The sequence below is a fragment of the Leguminivora glycinivorella genome, chromosome 12 (assembly GCF_023078275.1).
Source record: "Leguminivora glycinivorella isolate SPB_JAAS2020 chromosome 12, LegGlyc_1.1, whole genome shotgun sequence".
Lineage (NCBI taxonomy): Eukaryota > Metazoa > Arthropoda > Insecta > Lepidoptera > Tortricidae > Leguminivora > Leguminivora glycinivorella.
The window spans coordinates 18,744,529-18,757,008 of NC_062982.1; the positions used below are offsets into that span (position 1 = coordinate 18,744,529).

General features: G+C 37.2%; 1 long non-coding RNA gene across 1 annotated transcript; it reads right to left on the minus strand.

Moving 5' to 3' along the window:
* Window positions 1-224: 224 nt before the first annotated feature.
* On the minus strand, window positions 225-11,960 carry LOC125232005. Its single transcript, XR_007177689.1, has 3 exons — window positions 11,819-11,960; window positions 5,587-5,690; window positions 225-2,291 (listed from the first exon to the last, which is right to left on the minus strand). It is a non-coding gene; the product is annotated as an uncharacterized LOC125232005 (long non-coding RNA).
* Window positions 11,961-12,480: the final 520 nt, after the last annotated feature.

A 12,480-nucleotide genomic window follows, 5' to 3' on the forward strand; every position in this document is an offset into this window, starting at 1 on the left:
TTCACTTGCTTATTTATTATAACTTTATACTTACTTTAATGACGCTGCTTCACCGAATGTTAGAATAACGAGTAACGCCACAGGATCATCTACCTTTACTTTGCCTTACAAAGACAAAACAAATGTCTTGCGGAGGAAGTGAATAAATAATTAAAAAGCCAGTAGGTTTAGGGACACTTTATTAATAACGAAAATAAAAATGATCCGATCGTGTTCGAGCTTAAGGTAAAAGTACTAGTCCCGACACGCTAATGCTCATTAAATGGCATCCTTCGGTAGGCTATATTCCCTCTAGTCTTACTGCGTAGTTTTACCAGTTAAACCACTGGGTTACCCATAACCCATACGAGTACATGAAACGAAAAAGAAAAAAGAATACGAGTAAGTGTAAACACCACCGGCACTTCTTCATTGACAGTGCACCTCACCAACGTGCACTACATCGATCCGGTTCTCCACCATCTTGAAACCGAAAAGCTCATAAGAAATCATCCTCCTGGCTCCTGGCTCTGAAATGTATCCAAAGCGGCGAGTTGGTATTTAGCTGAGCCGTCGCGCAGGTGGCTGCAATACTACATACACGATCGGACTTGAGCTTTGTAGAGCGTGGAGAGTAGATCGATATAGATTTCACCAGACAGTGGACAGTGGTCGGATCCCAGTGGAGCTGAGACCGAAACCGAGTTCCTGTTTGGGTCGGTTGTCAACAGAAGGTCACTTTCCTTGTTTCCGCTGTGCGATCGGTAGACACAGGCATACAATGCGTTCTCAGAGCCCAAGTAAACCATAATCCACAAAGCGGACCCGGTCACCTATCAATAAATCGAATAATAAGTTATATATAAAGATGAAAATTTGGAATAATGTGTAAAAAAAATTAATTCGGTGGCGCAAATTGATAACAGTGCCCATACATAATTTCGGTGATTTTAAAATGTCAGATTTCTTACAAACTATAAGGTGCTAACGGAGGCCTCCACCACCAATATTTTTTTTATTTAGGCTAGATTTTAGTAAATAGACTGATATATCAAAAAAGTAGTAAATAAAAATCAGCACCAAAGTCAGGCACCGAACGCCCAGGTACGGCTTTTCGATTTCAAGATGGTGGAGAACCGGTCGATATAGTGTACGTTGGTGAGGTGCACTTTCAATGACAGGAAGTGCCGCTGGTGTTTACACCTACTCGTATTCTTTTTTCTTTTTCGTTTCATGTTGTTGAAGGGTATGAGGTGGCTGAAAAATGGTTGTCAAGGTTGCGTTTATTGCTTGGATCACTTGAACTAATCAGGACAATGAGGAACTCACTTAGAGATTGCCTCCTCCTCCTCCTGTCCAGTCGCCGTCTGGCATGATAGAGCTATTTGCGGAAACGCAGAAAGGCTGTTTTTCGCCTGGACTTCGGCGGGAATGGGACCTACCACCGTTGGTTAAGTTGTAGTTTAAGGACTTACCCGGGTCCTATTAAGTTGTTTAAGGACATAACATTAACTCTCCCTCAGTATATGACTATACACTGTGTTTTTATGAAATTGTGGAAACTTTAACTAAGCGTATCTCAGAAACCCCTGGAGCTTCAGTGATATTTTTTATATTATTTTGTTGGTAATTTATTATTATTGAAATTGTTCATAATGACTTTAGCCCTTAAAAAAATTTTGGTTGTAAAATATTCAGTAAACCAAAAAAAGTCCTAAAATTTCATGGTTTTTCAAATATTTAATAATGACCTCATCGGCTTTCGGTGGAAAACTCGGATTTGACATCACTATTTCATCGCTAACAATATGTATAAAAAATTAGAACTACCTCATTTGATGCAAACCAACCCCCTGAAACATACGATTTCAATGGATCACATTGCAAAGTGATCGTCAAAATAGCGGGTGTACATCAAGTAATCCTGGTGCGGTATACTTAAGGAGTTAGTGCTAACAATGTGCCAAATGTGCGCCAAAATTCAAGCAATGTGCTCTTTAAACTCCAGAGATATTTAAGAAATTAATGTTCCCCGCCGTTCTGACGTCAGGTCGGCGGGAGACGTGGGTGACGTCATTTCGATATTGAAAGGGCGGGAAATGTTGTCAGGCAGAGTGATGGCAGGTGGAACAAAATGTTGACAGAATGGTGGTCGCCTTCCGATGTAAAAAAACTGCTTGGCATCCGTTGGCTCGTTGGGTAGACGACATTCGAAAAACTGCGGGGCACCTCTAGATGAGACTAGCTCAGGACCGGGATAAGTGGCGTACACGAAGGGAGGCCTATGATGCTCAGCAGTGGGCGATTAACGGCTGAAATGATGATGATGATTATTTATGTAAATATTACATTAGTAAATTAATCAAATTTAAATAATAAATCGAAGGCAAACAGAAATAAAACTGTAGGTAATATACAGTATTATAAGCATGTTTTTGATTAGGTACTTTGTCAACAATCGACAACATCAATTCAGCGGACCATTTTTGACAATACCTTATCCCAGTGTAATAATTTGCAATTAATTTGATATTGGACTGTGTACTTATGACTGTATCCTCTTTAGTTCCCTTTCGTAAAAGTACCATTTTAAAATAGGCTGTAATACATTTTGTGTGGAAATAGTTATTTGTTTTACAAGGGGGCAAAGTTGTTTAACCACACGTTCCATTGATACCCGAGCAAGCAAAAGATTCCAAATATTGAACCGCAAGCATAGCGAGCGGTTTAAAAACTATAATTTTGAGCGTTGCGAGGGTTTCAATAAGGCTCTAAGGATAAACAAACTTTGCCACCAAGTGAAACACAACATTTTTTACCACACCAACACGAACAAAACATCAAACTAAATCAAATCTATCAATTCATATTTAAAGTGTTTTCTATCAATTCATTCAATATTTATCATTCAAAATCATCATTTATAGGTATAAAACCTACTAGCCAACTTAAGACATCAACTTAAAATTTGTAGGTATCAAATTACTTTGACTCTTATGGATAAAATGCAATTTTGCTATGTGTTTTCGAATAACAAAGAAAGCTGTTAGGTACCAGGTCGGTGTGGTGAAATAGTGTATTATAGAATGGTAACTTAATGAAGACTGTAAAATTGAGTACAGCGTTTAGGCCACGAGGCCTGCCGAGTGGACTAAGGTACGAGACTTTTAGCCTTCATAACGTTACAATTGTGTCGCTTAACTTCAAACTTCGGTAAACGCATTCTGCTTTAAGGTTGAATATTTAAAAAAATCGCCGCTTTTGGAGTTCTGGTGAAAGCTACTTGCGAATGTTGGATTATGTAGGTAATCAGTAATCAGTAATTTATTGCAACTTCATAGGTACATTAAGTTATTACAGTATTTATTTTGTAGAAATGTGTAGGTATTTATTAAAACTACTTTTAATGCTTTAATTATTTGATGGCAACACAAATGAATATACGTATTACGTTAAGGTTTGAGGAGTTTCCTCAATTCCTCATGAATATGATTATAAAGAAATCGAAGCGAAGAAAAGAAAAAGAAATCTGTTCTGAACTTAAATGCATGCTGTTCTTATAAAAATACCAAAGTCACTATGAGTGTGCCATTCAGATTTGAGGAGTTCGGTTCTGACCATCATCAGCAGTTCCACTGCACCAAATATCACTGTTCAGGACGTAAGTGCATGCTGTTCTTATAAAAATACCAAAGTCACTATAAGTGTGCCGTTCAGATTTGAGGAGTTCGGTTCTGACCATCATCAGCAGTTCCACTGCACCAAATGTCACTGTTCTGGACGTAAGTGCATGCTGTTCTTATAAAAATACCAAAGTCACTATAAGTGTGCCGTTCAGATTTGAGGAGTTCGGTTCTGACCATCATCAGCAGTTCCACTGCACCAAATGTCACTATTCTGGACGTAAGTGCATGCTGTTCTTATAAAAATACCAAAGTCACTATAAGTGTGCCGTTTAGATTTGAGGAGTTCGGTCTGACCATCATCAGCAGTTCCACTGTACCAAATATCGTGGAACAAACATTAAAAAAAACCGGTCAAGTGCGAGTCGGACTCGCTCACCGAGGGTTCCGTACAAACTTTCAATAGTTGAATCAACAAAATGTTATTCATAGAGCTCTACAGATTGGACTAAATTCCACAAGAATCAATTTCCCACATAACAAGTAATGTTTTAATATACAATTTTATTGTTAGACAACGTCCAAATAAAATCAAGACTATTCGACTTTAATAGTTTACGACTTACGACATGTCGCAAGGACGCTCCTGAACCGACCTCATTATATCAGGAAAAACGCGATATAGGAAATGAGCGTTCAACGTACAGCGACATCTATCGGCAAATTGAGTTAACTAATGTGCGCGAGCTAGTATAGAAAATGATTTTTATGGAATAACTGATTATTGCGTAAACCGATTTTAACCATTTTACCTCTATTTGAAAGCAGGCAATGCGTAGGCAGGCGGTATTTTTTTTTTTACATTTTCCTTTATAATTCTGTTTTTTTCCACAACAAAAAAATTATAAAAATATTTTTGATATGTACAATTTGAGCTCTTTCTAACGATACCCCACTTGACCTAGTTACTTAATTGACAGTTACAATTTGCCCCCCTTTCATATTGGCCATTTTCTATAGTTAGAAAATAATCCTTTAGTTTTGTAGAAGTTAACAATGTTCATAACTGTTCCAAATTTCAAGTTGATAGCATAAGCACACCTCGGACACTGACGATCAAATATATTGAAAGAGGCGCATTCCTAGCACACAGTCTTACGCCGTGGCTTGCGTGGGCGACGGTCGCGCGATGGGCGCGCGACGGCGATGCGACGCATGCGAAATCAAACCTTATCGATATGGAAGTATGAGACGCGACGGCGACGGTCGTGCGATTGCTAACAACAGCCACATGAATGTATTGCGGATCATTTATATTCATACCATTAAAAATATACGATCAATCACTTTTTTCTGAAAATATGGATCTATCTATCTATCTATCTATTACATGGGAGATATATTGAAAGTGTTTTAGTTGCTGTTTTACCTACCCACCCATACAGTATTTTTTAAACGTGAAAAATAAGCTATTTATCCATAGGTAGGTATAACAGGTATATAATTGGGTTACTATGCCACCTACAGCTACACAGGTACGTAAATATATACGACTTACACTGAGGACACTGAACACAAATACCTTTTCTCACGTACGGTCGGAAATATCTGCTTAAAAATCGTTAATAGCCTCACGTCCATTATTATGGGACGGTAATAGTAACAATCGACTCTTTAACTTTAAAGTATGTTTTTTACATCTAAATCTACGATTTAAACACAGGTCACTTGATATTTATCTTTCATAAACATTCAATTAAGTAGCATAAAAAATTAAAAAACAATATTTTAGGGCAATCTGAATACTTGAAAATAAGGGTTGATTAAAAAATTGCCTTTAGGGGGGCGTTAATAGCTGCGTTTACCTAATTACAAAACTATTATTCATGTCAAGTTTCGTGCCTTCTGCACTCCGTACCATACCTTCTACCTTACCTACCTTACCTTTACCTGTACATTTTTCTTATTCAGGTTACCAACTTACCAAGGAGCACTAACATTAGCTGCTATTAAGTAGGTAGATTATTTGTGACTTTGAATCTTTTTGTATTATTATTAGTATTTTTGGCACTTTTCACACACGGCGGCCTGAAACAAGAGCAATCATTAAATTTGTGTAAAAAATGCCATTTTGTTGATTTTTCCCAGCGTTCATTTATTTTGGGGTTCGGTTTCAAAAGATTCGAATGTTGGACGTCGGTGGAAAACCTATGGACGCTTGCAACTCAAAGGGTGTAGAAACTAGTACTCCTTTTTTGAAGAACCCCATACTGTAGTCATCGGGAATACCTCGGCAGGGAGCTCATTCCACAGTCGGAGAATCCGCGGGAGGAAATTCCTCTGAACCGCACGATGCGCTACCATTTAAGTTGCAAAGTGTATGGATGAGCGCCGCTCACAATCGACAGGGCGCTTATAATCGCTGCGGCAGCGGTGCGATGATGAAGAGAAGACGATGGCATAACCAGTTCCTCAGAACACAACCCTTTGTATAGAGGCGATAGAACACACATAAAGACGCGAAGTCTCTCCTTAGACTTAAGGATTCAATCAATAACGCTTGTGAGTTTCGTATCGTCAACAATTCGTACAGCGTGTCTCTGGTCCAAGATGGTATCCAGGTGGCTTTAGTTGCACATAATATACCACATTTAATTGCACATAATATGATTTTACGCCAATTAATTTGAGGTAATGCGCTGTAAAGATAATTACTTAAAATTAAAGTTATGTGGACCCAGCACTGAAAGGTCTAAGTCTAGTTATGTGCAAGTTGCGGAAATTTACCAAAAAAAATCTAAAATTTCTTGAAAAAATCACGAAACTTTCACGAAAAATAATGGGAATATAAATTTATGAAATGGAAAGTTTCGGTCCATACAATTGTCCATACAAAGTATGGAAAGTTTCCGAAGTTTTCCTATGTGAAAATTTCAGAACATTGGAAACTTTCCTTCGACACATCAGTATCTAAGTCAGTCGGGTAACTTGCTTAATAATCATCTGGAAAAGTTTAAAGAAGCTTAATCTTGCGACAATCATCATAATCAGTTCCGCTTCATCAAATGCCACTGTTTTTAATGTAGGTAAATCATTGATTATTTGATGGAAATCATGGAAATACAAATCAATACACGTACCGTATACCTACCGTTAATATTTGAGGATTTTTCTGTATTCCTTATTCCTCATGAATCCCATTATTAGAACTCGAGCTTGACAAAATTATGTCTTGAAAACCTAATATACTAACATACAAACATACCAGGCGAAGAGAACAAATCCCCTTATTCAATTCAATTCAATATATTTACTATATTTTGAATTTTTAAAATCCTTAGAGTGTTAGTAAATATCACAAATCCTTAGAACTATGTTAGTACTAAAAGTAACTTAATACTTATCAACTATATACAAATAAATTTAATAACGACGTGGAGTGGGGATTGGCGGCGCGTGCAGCTGCCGGACCCACCGCGCAAACAAAGTCCCAGCGCTACGCCAGCACACTTAAACATGAGCAATATGTTTCACTGAATGGTTCACTCCTGTCCTGAGCATCATCAGCAATTCCACTCCACCAAATGTCACGATTGGTAATGTGTCCTTGATTTTGTCATAAAAATATACTGTGCCGTTCATATTTGAGGAGTTCCCTTGCTTATTCCTTATGGGTCTCATCACCAGAATTTGAGCTTAACCAAAATGGGACTTGAAAACCAACATGCTTTACAACCATAACGAAGAAATCAAATCTCATAACAAGAGCATCGAAAAATATGTAGTTCCCTTCTGACCATCATCCGTAGTTCCACTCAGAATGAAAGGAAATAGTTATTTGTTTTACAAGGGGGCAAAGTTGTTGTTTAACCGCACGTGCCAATATTGATACCCGAGCAAGCGAAAGATTCCAATATTGAACCGCGAGCGTAGCGAGTGGTTCAAAAAGTGGAATCTTGAGCGTTGCGAGGGTTTCAAGGCACGAAGGTTAAACAAACTTTGCCGCCGAGTGAAACACAAAATTTTTCACCACACCAACACGAACAAAATACTGACTATAAAACATCAAATTAAATCAAATCCATCAATTGTTTCAATATTTATGATTCAAAATCATCATGTATAGGTAAATTCTACCAGACAGCCCAAGACATCAAGTTAAAATTTGTATGAAATTACTTTGCACTCTTGTGGATAAAATGCAATTTTGCTATCTGTTTTAGAATAGCAAAATAAGCCTTTAACAGTTGGTGTGGTGAAAATATATTTATTTGGTATAAAAACATATAACACCATCCAAACGTCACTGTTTTTTGAATGCATCATAATGTTTGACGACCGGTCTGGCGTAGTCGGTAGTGACCTTGTGCCTGTTAAGTCGCGGTCCCGGGTTCGAATCCCCGTAAGGGCATTTATTTTTGTGATGAGCACAGATATTTGTTCCTGAGTCATGGGTGTTTTCTATGTATTTATATATTATTAGCACATAGCTGAGACTGTCCACTTGTCACGTATACCTAGATTGTAAGTTGAATTTCCTAAGTATTGTATGTACGGTCCACATACCGCACATTGCCATCTCAGCGAAATTACTTACAATTGCGTAAAGCATTAGAATACGAGTCAGTTCACGTGCATAATTACCGCCCATCACGCGTGGCGTGTTCTCATTAGCATTTTCATTCATTATTTCGCGCTTTTATACTTAAGGTATTTTAGTGACAATAAAGTGTTTCGGCAATAGTGAGTGTTATCATTACATCAAGCAACCAACATAATACAATTGGTGTACGGAGCACTATCAGCCCATACATCAATTTGGTCCTTCGAGTCTTTATAGTGTTTTTCGAGTGTCTAACGTGTAGTATCGAATCGGTTTGGCTGGCCTCCCACAAGCGGGTCTCACCAGTCGGATTGAGAAGGCGTCTACGCTATACCGGGCACAAGGGAACACTGTTCGACCAGCATAGCAGCACCAGCAGCTGCATCATAGAGCAGAATATCAGACCTTTACAGCAGTATACAGTTAAAATTTAGCAGCACCAGCAGCTGCACTTATTTAGCAGTTTACATCATAATCAGCATATCACAGCATATCAAAAGCAGTAAGCATATCATAGCAAAATGGGATCTACACAGAAAATGTTGGAAACCCAATCAGAGCTTATGGAAAGCATGAGCAAGTTTCTTGAAAATTTTAAAAATTAATATTAGGTTACATATAGATAGAACTTTAAGATATATTATAAGGTACAGATTTTAATGACCATGTTGTGACAATAAATCATTTATCTATCCATCCATCCATACTATATACTATATATACTATATACTATATACTATATACTATAATACTATACTATACTTACTATAATATATAATATTATAAATGCGAAAGTAACTCTGTCTGTCTGTCTGTCTGTCTGTCTGTCTGTCTGTCTGTCTGTCTGTCTGTCTGTCTGTCTGTTACGCTTTCCCGCTTAAACCACGCAACCGATTTTGATGAAATTTGGAACAGACAATCTTTAGACCCTGAGACAGAACATAGGCTACTTTTTATTTCGAAAAAAAGGGATGAAGGGGTTGAAAAAGAGGTTGAAAGTTTGTATGGGATTTCTTAATTTTAAATGATAAGACCATGAAACTTTATATTTTAGCACTTGATAAGAAATCATTAAACATATATTTAAAGTCACATACAGGTCGAACGCGATTAATTAACATTATTTTTACCTTTAAAATAAACATGGTGGGAAATAAACATTAACTAAAAGCGGGTAGATTATATTTATTTGTCTACCCCGAACATTTATATAAATGAAAAAATATCGGGTAGTTTTGTGTTGTTTACATCTCCGGTGACATTTTGCTGGGACGTCAGTCTTCCGCGACCACGGCCAGTGCAACCTGGCCGAAACGTTGGGAAAAAAGGTAAAAATAATGTTAATTAATCGCGTTCGACCTGTATGTGACTTTAAATATGTGTACAAAGCGCGAGAACTTAAAGTGTTATATCATTAAACATCTTGATAAGGGATAGGGATAGGGATAGCGATAGGGAAAGCGATAGGGATAGCGATAGGGATAGCGATAGGGATAGCGATAGGGATAGCGATAGCGATAGCAATAGCGATAGCGATAGCGTTAGCGATAGCGTTAGCGATAGCGTTAGCGATAGCGTTAGCGATAGCGTTAGCGATAGCGTTAGCGATAGCGTTAGCGATAGCGTTAGCGATAGCGATACGGATACGGATACGGATAATATGGGTATCGTTAGAGGGATACGGATAATCGGTCGGCGGTCTCTTACAATCAATGTGCTCTAAGACGATCGTTGTTTGCTTGCTTGAAGATTACGTTTGCGATAAGTATAAGCAAAATGTAAAAAATTGTAAGGGATAATAGAAAAAAGTACTTTTTACCCACCGATCATAGTGTCGAAATACGGGCTATGTGGGATGTTTATAAAGGTTTCCCCAGCGTATATAGAATTACCTACGCTGTGGTCGATGTGTAGTATTTCTACAATCATTGCAAGCAAAAGTATTATGTGCAATCGAAATAATCGCAGATAAATATACCTACAGAGAAACCTACGGTCCCTACGGATCCAAATGAAAATCTTAATGAATACTTTTATTACGCGGGCGAAGCCGCGGGTATAAGCTAGTCTATCATATAAATCGTTGTCTGGGTACCCACTTGAGCTTACCGTGGGACTCAGTCAATCTGTGTAAGAATGTCCTATAATATTCATTTATTTACTAACTAACCTGACCACAAAATTAAAATTTTGAAAAAACCCCGACCGCGACATAGTGGTCACATTTTCATGAAACGTGGCTAAGAACACTCTCGACTAACTCAGCTTTCAAATTAAAAAAAAACTAATTGTAAATCAGTTCATCCGTTCGGAAGCTACGATGCCACACATACAGACAGACAGACAAACAGACAGGCAGACACACACACAGACAACGTCAAACTTATAACACCCCATCGTTTTTGCGTCGGGGGTTAAAAATACAAAAGATACTGTATGTATGCATGTACGAGCCATCTACCATATATTCTGATTATATTAACTCCAGCACCCAAAGGTTGTCTGGAAGAGATCGCTCTTAAGCGATAAGACCGCCTGTTGTTACCTCTGTTTGATTTATTTTTGTTTCTTGTGCATTACTTGTAAACTATGTGAGGTGTGCAATAAAGAGTATTGTGTTGTATTGTATTTGATGAGTTCCCTCAATTTCTTCAGGATCCCATTATCAGAACTTGGATTTAATAAAAATTGGATCAATCTGTATAACTATAATTATACTCTATCAAAAAATAATATATCTAAAGACAACCGGATAGACAGACGGACAAACAGACGGACAGACAGATAGACGGACAGTTAAACGAACAGACAGACGGACAGACAGACGGACAGACAGACAGACGGACTGACAGACGGACAGACAGACGGATGGACAGACGGATAGACAGATGGACAGATAGATGGACAGACTACCGTACAGACAAATGGACAGAGAGGCGGATAGACAGACGAGACGGACAGACAGACAGACAAGCGGACGGACGGACAAAGTCACGTCATAATGCTTCTTATTGTACATTTTTGGTAAAGAACCCTAAAAACAGACAAATTGACAATCTTCTCCGCTCCGTTTGAGATTTAGAAGTCGGTTAAGTGTAAGCTAAGATAGTAAGTAGGTACTTATTATGGCTTATGCTATTAATATCTTGTGAGTGTGACACCTGGGGCCTATTGCATAACAATTTACAACTCATATTACAAGCGGTAGTCCCCCTCCAATTCATTTTATAAGAAAGAGAGTTCCACTTGTAATATAAGTTGTAAATTGTTATGCAATAGGCCCCTGAACGAAAATATGATGGTGTTTAAAAATTAAATTATTTTCTTATTATTTTCTAAAATACTCACACACACACCTATCCCTCTTATCTATTAGCGAAGCTGTTTCTACTGCATACCTACATCTAAAATCATAAGTCATAATGTTCTACATTTTATCTATAATCCACATCATCAGATCTAAGTAGGTACTTAGTGATTTACAAGAGGAAGAAGATATATACTTATGTTTAAGATGTTAACAAAACACATAAAAACACAAAAATAATCATACACGTGCCTTCAAACATTCCATTACTCGAACACAAACCATGTAAATATAATAGCCACCAACCTTATTAATCCGATATATTTTTCACTTTTGGTCATATATTTTCTGTCTTTTTTCATACGCCCCCTTTGCTTTAGTCCAACCGTCTTTAATATATATTTTTAATAACGATTAATAATTATTGCATTAGATATTTTAAAATAAATTTCCGTTTTGAAAAATTATATAATTATATGATGTGAAATGTCAATGTAACATTATTTTTATTTTCCATAGACAGCTGGCAGCTATTACAGTCGGTTCATCTTTACTTGTCCTATCATGTAAACAAACGAAACGTCAAATATAATCAAAGACAATTACTAGTGATTGGAAATGTCGATAAAATGATGTATTAACGATAATTTGTAAATAAACGCTGCTAACGTCATCAGAGGATTTTCAATTTTACGTCACACAACATCTATGTAAAAACCAAAATTTATTTAGGTTTCGTCACATTTGCAACAATCATATGGAAAAGGCTAGTACATTATTCATTTTATAGTACCTGACATTAACATTAATACAACAAAAAATATGCAGATAGTAAAATATTCATTGTAAAGAGGTAGGAAATAAAACGTAACGAAGTCGGTTAATAAATCTGATAAATTATTGCAGTTAAAATCAACGCATTTTTTCCAAGCTATACAAACTCAAACGTTAATATCGATCGTTCATAA